The 16,865-nt window shown below is 41.6% G+C and overlaps 1 protein-coding gene across 6 annotated transcripts in view; it reads left to right on the forward strand.

The window, feature by feature from the left end:
* LOC146970573 (disks large-associated protein 1-like) overlaps window positions 1-16,865 on the forward strand; it is a 199,689-nt gene that overhangs the window by 64,092 nt on the left and 118,732 nt on the right. Inside the window, exon 2 of one of the 6 annotated variants that reach the window (XM_085804365.1) lies at window positions 3,048-3,136. The exons of the other annotated variants lie outside the window; for them this stretch is intronic. The gene's annotated coding sequence lies outside the window, so the exon portion shown is untranslated. The remainder of the gene's footprint in view (window positions 1-3,047; window positions 3,137-16,865) is intronic. 6 annotated transcript variants of the gene reach the window in all.

Raw genomic sequence — 16,865 nt, forward strand, 5'->3', positions numbered from 1 at the left:
TACAAGCGGCCGAAATGAGTTTCCTCCATAGGGTGGAAGGGCGCTCCCTTAAAGATAGGGTGAGGAGCTTGGTCACCCGACAATACCAGTGTGTGCTGTAATTGCCATTACAGCACACACTGGTATTGTTGTGGTATTGGTATTGTCTATTTGATTCCTCCCACTGTATTTCTGGACAGACTCACGTTGTTGAAATCCTGTATGAAATCCTGTCCCGGGCACATTATTTCTGTAACTTTGATGAGGCACTGCTTTATGAAATCACCATCTGAGAACGGTTTGCTGTCCTGGGCGATGAGTTTAGCAACTTCATAGCTTGCTGCTGTGGCGTTTTCCTGTATTTTGTTTGCAGGAAAAAAAACAAAAAAAAAAACTGTTGTTGAACTTGCAGGCTAGCTGCCATTTGCTTGACTTTCTGTGTTTTCTGTTCAGCACCGGTGTGCGATGTGTAGCTCTGATGTTTGCTGTCATAGTGCCGATGGACATTATACTGTTTCATCACAGCAACAACTTCATTGCAAATCAAACAGACACACTTTCCGTTGATTTCTTTGAAGAAATATTTAAAGTTCTTATTTGCTTAATTTTGTTTAGTGGAGAAGCACCGTTTTCAGTGCTGGCTCCATCTAGTGAGAAGTGCAACAGAATTGAGTTCAAGCTTCATGTGCGGGCCATATTCAATTATATTTTCAAGTTTACTTTACTTCAAGTTATGAGTCAAAACCACCAGTCTGTCCACAGCATCAGGCTAGATTTCAGCCCTGTAACAGGTTACAACATTTCCACCTGTGCTGAATGCCGTCTGGGCTTTCTGGGTGGCTCCCTGGTGTCATCACCCCCTTCTCAGCATTCTGCTGTTGTGTCCTGAACTGTTGTGGTTGAGGAGCCTGGGGAAACGTGGTCTTCCTCCGCTGCTATGGCCAGCAGCTCAGTGGTGATTGTTGATGAAATTGCTTCAACCTCATCAACGTTGTAGCCGTTTATCTTTGTATTTTGTGTTCAGGTAGTCCAGAATGGTTTCTTTGATGGTTTTGGTCAGGTCTGTGTCATCAGAATTAACAACCAGGACCTCAGTGTTGAACAATGACAGGACAGGTTTGTGGTAGGACACTGTGACAACTTTCTCACCTGAAAGTGCATCTGTGACCTCTAACAGAGGACCAAGGACTTTGCTCACTGATTCTAGCACCTCAAGATCTTGCCAGGTTGGGATGAGATGACGGCGCTTTCTGTTTGCACCCAGCAGATGACGGATGGTCTTCTCTGGTTCAACAAATCGCGGCATCACGCGCTGTCTGGAGGCCAATCTTAAAAACTGCTGGAATTCCTGCGCCTTTTGGCTCTGCAAGCTGGATAGAAATGACGCGAACTCATCGAGCAGGTCACACACTCTTTCCAACATGCGGCCTTTACTCAGCCAGCGTACATTGTTATGCAGCAAGAGATCCTGATGTTCCGCTGACATTCCTTCAGGAATGTTCTGAGAAGGCGATGTTGCAGACTAGAACTCTCCCGAGCAAAATTAACCAGTCTGGTCACCGTATCCATCGCCATCTTCATTTCCCCACACAGTGTAGCGCACAGCACAGATTTATGAATAAGGGCTTTTTAGCTTTAGCTAAGTTCCATGTAACTTGCAGGGATGCAGCTGTGGCGCTCTCCTGTGCAGATGTTGATTTGCTCATAGCTGACACTGAGTGCTTGTATGATGTTATCATGTTTTTTGTTTGCGTTGCTCCGACTTTGCAGGGTAGTTGGCAGTGAAACTTGCAGAATGCATTGTGTTGAAGTGCCGTTTCAGATTTCTGCTTTGCAGACAGCTACAGTCTGCATGCATATGAGGCATGTTGGCTTAGAATTGGCATGATCAGGCAAAATGAAACAAAAATTTTCAGTCCAGTCAGTTTTAAACTGTCTGTTTTCTTGGTCAACTTTCTGCTTTTTACAGGCCATGTTGTTCTTTGTTTCTTGTCATAATCTGACTTACTCTGATATGCCCGGGGATGGCAGGCTGGCGCTGCTTAATCAATGTGCACATGCAGTTCGTTGTTGTTGTTTACGCACGCTCTATGCCAGTGTAACTGTATCAAATGTACGGTGTGGGGTGAGGTCAAAATAACAGAGCAACAGACGCTTTATGTGCACGTGTGTGTGCGTGAGCACCTCGCCGAAAGATGAGTTTGCATTTCTGAATATTACTGCATTTGGTGCGGGCCAGATGTTCGGTGCGGGCCGGATGTGGCCCGCGGGCTGCCTATTGGGGATCTCTGGTTTACTTAGTGTGTTGTGCAGATTTACTCATCTTTTCTTTATCCATAGTCATGCTTGTGGAGTCGCAAAGTTTTACACATTTTCCATACTCCTTCATATGGTTCGTTCGCAAGTGGTGGACTGCTCAGCGCATCTGATTATAAGCCGCACCAGCTAAATTTAAAAAGAAAATACATAGATAGGCCGCAGGTTTTCATGTTGTAACATGGGAACTGTGCAAGTCCGCTCACTTTTCTGCTGTTTTGGTTATGCTCCTCTCGCCCAAGTGCATTTGTTTACAATGAAAAATCAATAAATGGAGCGGTGGATAATGTTACATGACATATATGATGTTACGCCGTGTGTGTTTGTGTAGTCTTAACCGTCATAAACAAAAGATTACGGTTATGGAGTGCGTTTGTGTGCGGTGTGCAGAGAAAAAAGTAGCGGCTTACAGTCCGAAAAATACGGTAAACCTGGATATTGACAGGAATCCTTACCTGACCTCAACCACAATCTCCCCCAATGCCAACCAAGTCATCTTAGTGATTTGGTCTAACTGAACTCTCAGTTTTGTCCCAGTAATGAGTATGGGTTGATGGGGCTCCTCACAGACTCAGCACAGGTGCTCATCACCGTTTCCTGATGTTTTCTGAGGGACCTTTAAGTTGTGTGACCCTGAGAGCAGAGAGTCTTGATCCAGCTCACATGATCTAATGAGAACCTGTGTTTCACACATTAACCTCTGTAGTTACTGTGTGCATGTCTCGTGTGTGTCACTGTGTGTCTTCTTCTAGACAGCTGGAGTTAATGTGAGGCCAGTTGTACAGAGATGTCAGTCCCGTCTAGTTAGTAAGAGCTCCACGGTGAGGGGCGTCTAAAAGAGGTGAGAGGGCATGAACCCACTCTCATTTCATTTCAGTGCTGCTGCCTTCATCACAGTTTTATTTAATCCAGACAATAGACACATTTGCCTTTCTATCTAGCATCCAGAGATAAATCTGCATTTTTATACAGTGTGTTATAATCCAGGGAGATGTTGCCTGCGTCACATGAGCACCCTCTACAAATCATCTTCTAGATTAAGATGAATCAGCTTTGTGATTTATCCACACGACTTTATTGTCTTCATAGCTGCCAGATTTATGTCCAACCAAAGCACTGAGTGTCCAGTGAGTCTGGAGCAGAGGAGGTGCCTGAACTAGCACATACTTACGGCACATGTATGTTAAACTGAAGCTGACACATAATGATATGCAATCTCATCTATGATAATATCTTAATTGTGTAATAAGTACACACACTATTAAGCATTAGTTAAGCATTAAATACTGAATTCATCATTTATAACACATGAATACTCATTAGTATCTATGCAATATTGAACCGATTGGTATGGCATTCACAGTTCAATACGCACATGTGAATTACAATATTTTCGTTTTTGCTTATAACTAATAGTTTCATTGCCAAAGATGCATACAACTAATGAGAATGGCTAGTGTGACGTCACAAGTCACTTCCGTGTCCAACTCCTGCTGCGAACGTATAAACACACACACACACACACAAACACACAGACACACACGAGCATTTATAAGTTACATAGAGACGTTATATGAGCTAACGTTTAGCGCTAGCTACTAGCTAACTAACGTTAACCTCCGTGACTGGACCACCGCGATCCACTGCTTCACTGGCCTCCTCCGGTAGTACACATGTATACGGTCGCATTGTTTACGTTGTGTGATTTAATTAATCCTGTAACGTTAACACATCACGGTGACCGCGGTACGGCACGGTGACAGACAGGCTCATTAATGTGCAGAGGGACCATAGAAAGAGAGGGACGAGGTTAACTGTACAGCTGTTTCTTTCGTCCCCATGGTGACTCCTGACACTTAAACATGAGCTGCTTCTATACTGAAAAACTCTGACAAGTCAAACTTTAGGATGTGTTAGAGGACTAATTCATCTGTCTAACCATCTATGACACCTGAAACGGTAAACACAGCTGATCGATCGAAAAAATCACCGAGTGAATTCACTTTCAGTCATTGAAAACAGCTGGTTCTTGAATGTAACTCGGTCAAAGTAAGACATAACCTCAAGATTTTTTTCTGTTAGGTTATACATGATGTACATGCTGACAAAGTTAGACATATGTGCTCGGAGAAAATCGCTTTGTTACTTTCGTCCCACGTTACGTTCATCTTCTCTCTCTTTTTTTTACGGTAAAAAAAAAAATATATACTATATTGTGCATTGAATTCATATACATGAATGTTTATTTATTCATAAATGAAAGCTCCCGCGGTATTTTTGACCCGGCTCTGCCTATTGTTTCTATACTGAATATCCTGCGATTGGACACGGAAGTGATGTTTTAGAATGTGATGACGTAGCCTCTAGCCATTCCCATAGTTTCATTGGGTGGTTGGAGATGTGGATTTTCTTCACCTTATGTCCCTCTCAGACATATTTCTACAACGAGGTAATCCCCAACCTCTTTAAAACAACACGCAAATATATTGAAAACGAACTGAATATAAAATATAGAAATATATAATAATGTTTTTGATGTCTGATGAATGTATACTTAAGTATTTGTTTGTAGAAAAGGTATTCCCATTGGCAAAGTTTATTTTGGAGGCATTTAAGCAGCGTAAAGATGTGTTGTATGTGTGAAGTTCTTCAGTCCCGGCAACTGTGCGTATGTGTGGATGTGGGCATGCATGCATGTGTGTATGTGTGCGCATGTGTGGACATGTATTTTTTTTTTTGGTGATCAACTTTTTTTTATTTCATTTCATTTCCATTCATCTATACCCCTTACTCCTCCCCCTATCATGAGGGTAACATGAAGTTATGAAAACCATTACATGAAAGAAAAAGAAAAAGAAAATAAGAAAATAAATAAAATAAAATAAAATACACACATTGTAAATATACATTCTCAGGTACATTCAAGTAGCCTCAAAACAGAGCTTTAACTTCCTCAGCTGCCAATTCCAAATTCTGTATAGTTTCTGTCTTTGCCATTTGGACTCGGGCACTGGAGATTTCTAATAACAGAATTTCATAAAATGATACTTTCCACAGAGACACATTCAGAACATGTGGTGGTTTCCATCTCTTTATCAACATTTTCTTTGCTGCGGTTAGGCCAGCGAACAATACTCTCTTCATGTAAAATTTTAGATTCAAAGAAGTATCATCATTTAAAAGCAAGATGTGTGGTAGACAAGGTATGTTTGTCTGCATTAAACGAGAAAGAGTGTTCGAAATACTGAGCCAAAAGGAAAAGACCCCAGGGTATTCCCACATCATGTGCAGGTATGTGCCCAGCACTTTGTGAGGACAGCATCGTCTTGGAGATAAGTAGTATCTTTGTATTAACTTATAATTAATTAACTGATGGTTATGATTACGTGATGTTAAAGGGACATTACTCCACACTCTCTGCCAGTTAATACTTAATATCTATGTTCCAGACAAGAACGCTGCCAGTGGGTCCAGCTAGTCTTCCTTGTAGCTCATTATATATTCGAGAAACAATACCTTTTTTAACTTTTACAATGTTCAAAAAATGCTGGAGTGGATGACTTAACAGGGTTTGATTCCATGGGACACCATATGTGCGCATTGCTGTGCGCAGCTGCAAATAAAAAAAGAAAGAGGTACCGGGCAGGTTATGGATTTGTCTAAGTTCATGAAATGGTCTAAGGCCGTCTTCATTATATATATCAGACAAGGTGTGAACCCCCCGATTTTGCCAAGAGGGGGAAATGATTGGTTCACCACCTTTAAGTAATAGCTTATTTCTAAATATTGGTGTGTCTGAGTGCCATTTTAAGTCCCATTTGACTGTTTTAGCAATATTATTCCAAACCAAAATTGAGTGTGCAATAACTGACCCAAATTTTTCCAGACAGAATTTTGGAGAGAGGCCAGAAAAGAGAACATCTTTGAGTGTGTATGGGGATACAATATGATTCTCTATATTCACCCAGGGTGTAACATAATTTCCATCAAACCACCTTGATACAGATCTCAGCACAAAGGATACAAAATACATTGTGTGTGGACATGTATTGTACGAAAATATGTAGACGTGTGAGCATGCATGCATGCGTGTGTGTATGTGTGCGCATATGTGGATATGTATTGTATGAAAATATGTAGACGTGTGAGCATGTATTCCTTTTCCTCCTGTGTATGCTTTGTAAGCCCATGAGGGCTGGGCACCTATGGTGCAAGACACCATGTTTAATAAAAACCAATCAAAAATCATATATGTGTTGCCTTTATTTGATAGCATAGTTGAGAGAGACAGGGAATGGGGAGGCAGAGAGAGGACTTAAAATATTGTTAAAATATTGTTCTCCTTAACCTCTTAGAGTTCCTGTATAATTCACCTAATTTTTTAAATACTAAGAAAAGGAATCTGCCATAAAACACTGTGACTGCCTATGCGTGATCAAGAAATGGAGGCATGTATGGAACACGTGGGCTAACTGTATTGTTGCATCCCTAATTAAAAAGATGGTCAGACAGCTGCAGGGTTGTAGTTAAAAATAACTGAACAAACAGTGACAGGACACAAAAAACAAATCCACATTGTTGGATTGAAGTGCTGGACATGGACTTGCTCACACGCATGGAGGTGGTTTGGCTTTGTTGCAGATTGTCGTATTTTGGGCAGGATCTGTCTTTTCAAACTAGTCCTCAGTGGGAAAGTGGCTGTTGTGAAACATTTGTTCCATTTGTGAGAAAAGGGCAGAAAGGGACGTTACACCACAGATTTCTGCATCTAGACCACATCAGACCTGGGGCCTCATGTATCAATGTTGCGTACGCACAAAAAAGTGGCGTACGTCATTTTCCACGCCAACGTTCAGATGTATCAAAAGTGAAATGACCGTGGAAAAGTGCGGTGGCCCACGCCAACTCCATAGCTGGCGTACGCACGTTTCTACAGCTATTGTTCCTTTGGCGACACTTAGAGGTGAAGCTGGGAAACTGTTAATAATGTGAAAACAATTAGTCCTCAGAGTAATGTGCACATCAGAGACACATTTATGAACAACCCATCCACGTGTTGCAATTAGATAGGTGGATAGAAAAGCACGCGCAAAGTGGTACCGTCAGCTTTAGTTTTAAGATATTGCAGATGCTGCAGTGCGAAGTGCACACGAGTCCCGGAGGTTTTTTTTTGCACATGATGACTCTTTTGGTTTCCGAGGGCAATTCTCTTGGAACTGAGCGCAGTGCGCTGCAACCGGCCTGAGCGCGCGACACGTCGGGGAGCCATCGCCTCCATTCAGGTGCTGACCACACTGTGAACAGGAAGCATTTTTATACTATAAATGTACAGATCATATGTGATGCGTAAATGCATCACATATTAACAAACATTGAGGCGAGATGGCTGGTTCAGCGCACGATTCATTCATTCAGCATAGTTGGGGACAGATTACAGGCTGGGACTGTATGCGCGCAAAGTAAATGTATTTGTTTAATTGTCCTATAACCCCCCGATGCACATTGAGCATGTCTGCCGAAATATCACACTGTCGGTGACTTTCTTTTTGCTGGTTAAACTACACAGACTGTGTGAAGTACTTAATGTCAATAAACACATGCGTAAAGTTGGACATGTGTCTTTATCAGCCTCCCTGGCGCACTTCTGCATTTATTTACTACGCGATCTGTGTATAAAAGAAGGCAAATAAAATTGTAAATCCATTTCACATAATTTAATTAGAGTACATTGTCTGCTTTCATTTGGGATGACAGCGGTCCTCCGCCTCACGTTCACCTTTATATAACACACACACTCTCCCACCCCCTTTGTGATGGTGCCGGAGGACAGCAAAAAAAAAAAAAAAAAAAAGATGTTTACACGGCTCAACTTTATCGAGGAGCACCTTCAACTCAAATTTGGTTAAATTGCTGTTCCTCACAGTTTTTCATGGTGTTATCTGACCGTAAAGAGAAGGGAATCTTTGGTGCAGGCCTTATTTACATGTATTTGCATATTTAAATGGGGGCGTGGACAGGGAGGAGATTACCACTTCTACATGTGCGCTCAATTCCACGTTGATTGGGATGTACAAAGGAAAAGTGCTTGGATCCATGCGCACGCACACTTTGATACATCAGATTTTCTTTGTGCGTACGACAGTTTCTGGATTCTGGCGTACGCCATGTTTCAGTATGAAATCCACGCAAGTATTGATACATGAGGCCCCTGATCCTGATCAGAAACCACAAGCTAACATGTTGTGGGGCGGCAGTGGCTCAGGTGGTAGAGCGGCTCGTCCAATGATCAGAGGGTTGGCGGTTCGAATCCCGCTCTGTCCCGGTTGCTGCCGTAGTGTCCTTGGCACCTTGCTCCTGATGGGTCGTGGTTCGCGCCTTGCATGGCAGCTTCCGCCCTCAGTGTGTGAATGTGTGTGTGAATGGGTGATTGTGATGTACTGTAAAGCGCTTTGGGTATCGTTTCAGGTATAGTAAAGTAAAGTAGTAAAGTAGTATATAAATACAAGACCATTTACCATAACATCAATATGTGATGATAACAAAATATCATCACGACAAAATTTATTAGTTAATTTTCTGTATCACACATCCCTATATACTAACACTGATGACTTTGAGCTTACAGCTTGTAATGGTGACTGCATGTGACTTGATTGAGGGTGAGGATTGAGGGTGAGGATTTACACTCAAATCAAACATACATCAAACTCTGGCTGACTGATCTACTGTCAAAGACATCATCAGTGCAGCGCTTGTTTGTGATGAAAACCTAAAACCCTGACAGCTGCTGAGGGGAAGGGCTCTGTGTATTCAGTTTGAAATGAGAAAACCAAGAGTTTGTTTCCAGATTACTTTTTAGAAACGGACAAAACCCAGTAAACTGTCTTTTTGTTGTGAGAATAAAAGACTGGAATATGATGTGATTATTAATGGAAATCAGTGTTTGACCAATCCAGCTCCACTTTCTCCTGAACAGCTTCCTTCTATTGTTTCTTGTTTGGTTTATTCCCACAGGTTGATGTCATTCATTTTAATCAGCCAGAAGACTTGGAGGTTTTTTCTTTGGCAGTGGTTGATGAAATTCTACAGTCTATTGGTGACGCTGGTTGTGGTTCTCCAGCTTTATTTTGTGCTTTTGTGCTTTTTGTTTTCCAAATCTTGTTGAGGCTGTTGAAGGTTATTCTTGCTTTCCCTATTCCAGTCTTTACACTCTCCTCTGTCCCACCAGGTATGGGAATTTTCCAACCTCTTCCGGTGCCTAGTCTCTGATGGTTATTGGGTTCATGCTTTTGTTGTTTATCCTGATGACTTTGGTTGTTGGTCCTTTTATTTTAGAAAAGATTATGATAAAGATTTTTATTCTGTGGGTAATGGGGGCGGGACTAGATAAGCTTTTGCTTCTCCCGCTTTCCCTTTCGGCCATGTGTATTGTATTATTTGAACTAAGATGAAGTGTGATGATGATGATTTAAATTGACATGCCCGAAATAAACAAATTGATTGATTGATTTTGCGTCCCAGTCCTACTGCAGTTGTTTCTAGCCATTCATATTTGTCTTACATCTGCTGACTGCTGATGGGTATGTGAGAGTAGAGCGATGCCATCAGCAAGTAGATTGTTGCCCATAAAGTTGGAATAATATATCATTTTCAGATACATTCTGCCATTTACTCATATATATACACATAGATAATCATCTTTGACCATGTGTAATGATCACATACTGAGTCTCAGTTACCAGTTTTGATAAGATGTACACTTTATCTGTCAAGAATAAATCACATTCTCAACACAATCATTTTATGAGTAGAGGTAAAACAGTATATTTTATTCCAGCTTCATGGGCAACAGTGAAGTTCATTAGTCACAGTGATTTTGTTAAATAAATAAAACACTTTGCAGGAATGTGTCGGATTAAGTTAAGAGGCAGACTCACCAGGAACACAGGATAGAATCATCTTTAGATTTAATGAAAATAAACATCAGGAACATAAAATATAATATATGACATTGTCTATTTTTCTATATGGGCTGGACTGCACTAAGATGAATTGTGGATATTACTAGTGTAGCAAATTACATTGGCAAGTGTGAACCTACAATTAGTGACCAGAACGTAGACACGTGCACCAGCCCTCCCTTTAATTGGCTTTATACGACTGGCTACTTTGGTTGTGTGTGTGTCTATAGTGCATATATATATATATATATATATATATATATATATGAAACAGGTAACCTGTCGTAGTGTGAATGCTGTGAAGATATGCAGTCTAAAGTGATGTGTTCACCACGTTCAGTGAGGATTATGACAGGATAAAATAAGTGTTAAAGATATGATTCACGCTTCTTTCACAGTCAGCTGGTCGTTTTGGTCCCCACCTCCTTCACACATCCCACCACTGAGCTGTTCCTTGCTATCTGTCTGTCTATTGTAGGCTTCATAGGCATGCACAAAACCGGGATTTAATTTCTGAGGAACGGAGAGAAGCTCTGCAGCTCTGTGCAGAAGGGGAGCAGGTACAGAGAGAGAGAGAGAGAGAGAGAGAGAGAGAGAGAGAGAGACAGGGAGAAGCAGGTTAAGCCCACGCTCTTCTCTTCTCTTCTCAACCCTGCTCTAAAGGCTGAGTTGAATCATAACAGTCAGTGGGCGAAAAGAAAGAGAAAAAAACCCATTTCCACGCACATTCTGACGTACATCTCCAGTCGATTGGCGGATGGGACGATGGCAGAGAGGAGAAGAGAGAGAGGGGGGGTTGTTAACGGTCTCCAGCATTTTCTTAGGCTTAGACTCTATGGGATTTGACTGGCTGTTGGGTCTCCTGATCTCATCAGCTGGATGACACCCTGAACACTTCCTCCAGCTCGTCATGGACAATTCAGTCCAACTCACTCACTTACGTCAAGGAATGAACTGCAAGTGGCTCTGGGTAGTGTTGGATTTAGCATCCAGAGCTCCATGAGGTGGAGCAGTCAGTCAGCAGCCGAGTATGACATCATGACTTTATGCAAAACACCACACACACACATTCTTCTGTCACTTACCTTTTCTATAGGAGTAAAGTGACTGCAACCAAGCTTAACCTGTGTTGCATTTCAATGCAGTAAGAAGACAGAAGAAGTCAGTCTTCCCCATTTCAGTCATATATCGCAACAAAGAGTTACACAGGAGGACTGACGGTAGCTATGCAGCGCGGTCAGAAGGAAGGTCAGATAACAAACTTACATATAGTACATGTGCATGTGCATCAGCTATAAGGACGCGCCGCTAAAAAAAATAAAATAAAAAGGAGGGCCCTGCGATCTGGTATGAAAAGAGATGAAGACGTGAAGATCTAACCTCTGTCTTAGCGCTGATGAGCTGAGCCAGATCACAGGGGATGTGGTGCTGCACAGCTGTAGCAGCGTGTGCGTATATGTTTTATAACGGTAAGAAAAACAACAGGGTCGATCGTCCTCTCATTTACTGATAGAGGATCGGGTTGCCGATTGGATCAAGCCTACATTAATAGAGCATGTTATTCTTCTCAGTTAACGGTTAAAGCCCCAGTATGTAACTTATTTGGCTTTTAATTAGCAAAAATCAAATATTGCTTTCATAAATACTGAAGTCGAATCACACCCGCATACAAATGAGAGCTTTCTAGTACCTTAGAATGAGTTGTTACAAGTCGTTACAAATACATAAGTGGGCGACGCACCGAACCGAGGCGGCCATGTTGCATCGCCATTTTTTACGTTGAGTGGCAGCGTGACCGTAGGTAACCACGGAAACTCATCGGAGCTGTCGGCTCGGGGAGAAAGTTTTCCAGGTAGCGCCTGTTAAAACTGTCACCACTGTGTAGTGTGAGGAAGGACGGAGGCACTGATGTTGCATTCAGGTGCAGTCAGGCAGACGGCCGTCGGCAAACCAACCAGATGTCATTTTACTCGACAAGAGAAAGACGGTAAAACGTGGGTCAGGTAAACAATACGACATCACCATGACAACATATTGTCACGCCTGTATTGTTTTGCCTCGTGCTGGCGGACCACTTGTTTACATAGAGGCTTGTTTATCCTGTTACATGCAGCGTCTGTTGTCTGTCTGACGTCTGCCCGATTTCACGTGAATGCAACATCAAGAATACGTTCGATATGCAACCGCACCGCTAGATAGGGGGAATTCCTACATACTATACCTTTAAGGAGTGACGGTTATCGGTCAGAAAATTTTTTAAAATGTGCATCCCTAATTTGTTCATATTTTAACATGAAGCCTCCATATTTTCTGTTTTCCTTCCATTTGCTCTGTTAATTTTTACACGTTAGCGACCGTATGCAACAACAAGCTCATTGTTCAGCAGCTCATCTTCATCTTCCTCTTGTGCTGCCTGGCACCTCTTCTCCTCACTGTGCTGTTGGAGCTGGGTCACCCCCAAATTCCACATATACACACACTGTCTCCATTGCTCACGCCGGCTGTCGGCTGACGGCTGCCTGTCCTGCTGTGACCGTCCCGGGCGGAGGATTTTTGGTTTGCCCCGGCCTGTTTTTGGGGCCTTTATTTGTTCATGTAAACAATGTCCCCGGGTGTTATAAGATATCCGCTTCTTAATTGAATACCGGCCTGTAACTGAGGAAATACTGTAGTTACTCACTTAAATATTGTGGCAGTTGAGAGAACACAGCCTTATGGATGTAATGACTTCATATCCTCTGTGTCATTTGTGCAGCGCATTATGGTCCAACAGTGACAACAGTACGCACAGAAACATCAGCTGCGTTTAGTCTATATGTTAGATTTGATACTTTAATACTATAAGCTACTGAGATCAATGATCAGAAAATGCAGATATCAGCCTTTGATGATGTCTTTTGATGTAGAAGGTAAGAACAGATCTTTCTCTGCAGTGCTGCTTCTCAGCTTGTCAGTGAAATATAATTTAATTAATTGAATTTTGGGCAACTAAGGAAAATCTGCATGATCCTAATTAGAGGTGTCTTTGTCTGTGACATCATTCCCACTGTGATAGTTCCAGTTTCCAGACCCCTGTGCATTTTCACATGTTGTTATGATTCAGTTTTCTACTAAAATCCTTCAAATTCCTTTTTTCGGTCGGCACTGAATGCCTCACAATGACCCTTTCATATTCCAGCTGAGAGAAACCAGTTCTTAAGGAGGTAGCCAGATGGACCGGTACAGCTCTTAGACCTGAACTCAGACTGAGAGCCTCTGATTGAGGTTTGGTGTATTTTTAATAGACGTGTTGCATAATGTAGCTGTAACCCATCTGTAACCCACAGTGAAAGCACTAAGCAGCCGCGGCTTCTCCCTGGACTCGGCTCGCCTCGGCCTTCTTCATAGAAAGCAGCTCCGTGTTCAGACCTGATGAGATGATGCAGTGTATAAATATCTGAGAGAAGCTGAGGCAGACTCTCTCAGCTCCCTGCTGTCCTCACCTACAGCTAGTGTTGGAGTACTTGAGACCACGTTTTCAAGGTCTTGGTCTTGTCTCGGTCTCGATCAAGCTGGACTCTGGATTTTTTCTCAGTCAGTTGAGTGAGTCTACACAGTCCATTGTGAACAGAGTGAGACATGAGCTTTTCACTGGGTTCAGTCTGATTAACCTTTCTCTTGTGATAGGGTCGCCACTGACCTGTTTTTAGGTTTTTAATGCATAAAAGTACAACATAAATTTGTTTATTGCATCAATGCTTTTTGACTTTGTCAGGAACTTCTATTTAAGCAAAATAAAATAAAACAAAAAATGTGACCCGATCCATCAAAATGAGTCACAGTGACCCAAATTTCAAAGTTGAGATTTTGGTATCAATGGAAAGATTAGAAAATAAGCTTTAAAATGATACCCTAGTCAGAGTCATACATTTGATGGTTTTCGAGATGTGGCCATTTGAATTACGATCTCCTACTCTCTCATTCCGTTCTAAAACCTGAGAAAATAGCAGTTAAAGTTTTTGCCAGTGACTCTGCATCTGTTCCTGTACCACGTGATTACACACAACCTATACGGGCCCTTATTGTCATAGAGGTAGCATTCAATGACCCTCGGAAAGCAGAGAATCTCACAATTCAGATGCTTTTTACAGCTCGTTTCTATCATAAACGGTTCAGAAGTTGTCATGTTTTGTTGACATTTTGTAAAACATGTGCAAGCGTGTACGTTCGGGTTAGCATCGATGCTACGTTCGGTTTAGCATCGATGCTACGCTCTGTTAGCATCGATGCTACGCTCTGTTAGCGTCGATGCTACTCGGTTTAGCATCTGTTTCTTACCCGTCCCTGCTCGTCAAAGAGGCACCATTCAATGACCGTCGGAAAGCGGAGAATCCCGCGATTCAGATGCAGTTTACAGCTCGTCTCTATCATGAACGGTTCAGAAGATATTTCATGTTTTGCACCGAAGCAACACTCATTTTCAGAGGGTTTAAGTTGCAAGTCAACTTTAATCATCATTTACGTGCCTTTTCTCAATTATCTGGACTGTGAAACTTTGGGAGATTGTTTTTGAATGTCATTGCTTTGAAATTAGGGTAAAAAAATTTTTTTGATTTTCTATGGGTTTTCCATGTTATCAGCTGATTATCTAAAAATAGAACGTTGCGACTTCCGACTCATTTTGATGGAACGGGTCACAAATGATGGCATTTGTGTTGTTAGGGTTGGCTCTGACCCGGTTATAACGATAAGATCAATAATGAGAGTTGAAACTGAAATCATAAGTGCAAAACCAACCTTTTCATGGATAAAGAAGCCTAACAACGTAACCAAGAGATGAAAAACAAATGGGAGGATAAATAATTGTTTTGTAATGTGTTTTACAGTTGATTTAAGACTCGGGTCAGAACCGACCCTAACACAAGAGATGGTAAAGCTGACAAGAGGAAGGTTACATTGAAGTCAAGGGGTATACTGACAAAAAAAGACCCAGGAGCCCAAACCAAAAATATTAAAACCATCAATTTCATGGATAAGGAAGCCTAACAATGTAACCAAGAGATGAAAAACTAATTTGATGGGGAAAAAAAGCTGATTATAGCTGATTTAGGACACGGGCTAAACATAAAGGAATTCAGTTGAAGCCGTTTTCTCACACTTCCTCAGCTTTAATGTGGTTTATTAATTTCCTGGCAGTGGTTGGTAGTGGAGTGGATGGCCAACAGCAACTGATGGGCCAAATGTATGTTAGAAATGACCATCTGTACCACACATGAAAAATAAACTGATACAGACATTGTGTTAATCTGCATCAAACCCTTTATACTGTAGATCACATATTGAAAATGAGTTGTGTTAAATCCACCAGATTAATTAATAGAACCAAAAGAGAAACAACAGACGCTGACGATGCGCATCAGTCAGAATTGTGAGACCAGGTATAAGAATATACCTCAGAACTCCTGGAAAGCCTCTGAGTGCCAGTGTTTCCTGAAAGAAGTGGGAGAGTATGACGATGTATTCAGCCTCTCGACAACTGAGAGGTGACCTTGACTCTCCTCTGTGAAGATTTACTTATTCATGAACGCCAAAGCAGCGTCTGCCTTTATCATTCGGCCGCTCTCAAACTGCTGCGCACACATTTACAGAGAAGCTGTTCTGGAGATATCCTGTAATTCTACAGTGTTGGAGCTGGCGGTGGTTTACAACACACTTCGTTGAACACTGCACCCACCACACAGTCAGTCTGTCTCTCTCCTTAGCTTAGACTTTACTTTCACTCAGTATCCTCAAGTGTATTTTTACATTGATGAATCGTGTGTGGTGGCCACTGCTGTTCCTACTCTGCAACGATCATTGAATTGAATCATTGTAATGAATCAATTATGAATTCATTGAATTATCAAGGCAAGTGTAACTACAATTAGGGTTTTTTTGTTGTTGAAGAATAATTGTCATACAAATAATTGTAATTGTCGATTCAATTGTTTTTTATGCTTGTCAAACTTTTGCAGTATTTTTATTGTATTGTATTGAGTGGCTGAATTTCATTGGCTATAGTGTGGTGGCCTGTGAAAATGGTGGGATTTTGACATTTTCATTTTTTGAACTATAAGTTCTCAGCTATTCATAACGGTTTGAATAACTGAGATAGCCCTTTCAGATAAAAAGTTTGGGGCATTTTAATCTATTATGACCGAAAAATTGAAAAGTGAGAAAAATGGCTTTAAGAGTTTTACAAAACATTAAATAACTTCTGAACCATTTATGATAGAGACGAGCTGTAAACTGTATCTGAATCGTGAGATTTTCCCCTTTCCAATAGTCAATGAATGGCCTCTGTGTGACAAGAAAGGATGTGGTACGGGAACAGACGCTAAGCGCTAAACCGAGCGTAGCATCGATGCTTGCACATGTTTACAAACAAACAAAATAAAACTCCTGAACCGTTGAATCACGGGATTCTCTGCTTTCCGAGGGTCCTTGAATACAATGACAATAAGGGACCTCCTCTCCTCTAGCGCTGCTGCTGCAGCTCAGCTGTGCTGTGGCTCAGCTGAAAATGAAACGCTTCGCCACCAAAATATAAAAATAAGTACTTTCCGTTTTGTTTCTTAAAATATTTATTCA

The sequence above is a fragment of the Trachurus japonicus genome, chromosome 17, assembly GCF_045865225.1.
Source record: "Trachurus japonicus isolate A0001 chromosome 17, Traja_1.0".
Classification (NCBI taxonomy): domain Eukaryota; kingdom Metazoa; phylum Chordata; class Actinopteri; order Carangiformes; family Carangidae; genus Trachurus; species Trachurus japonicus.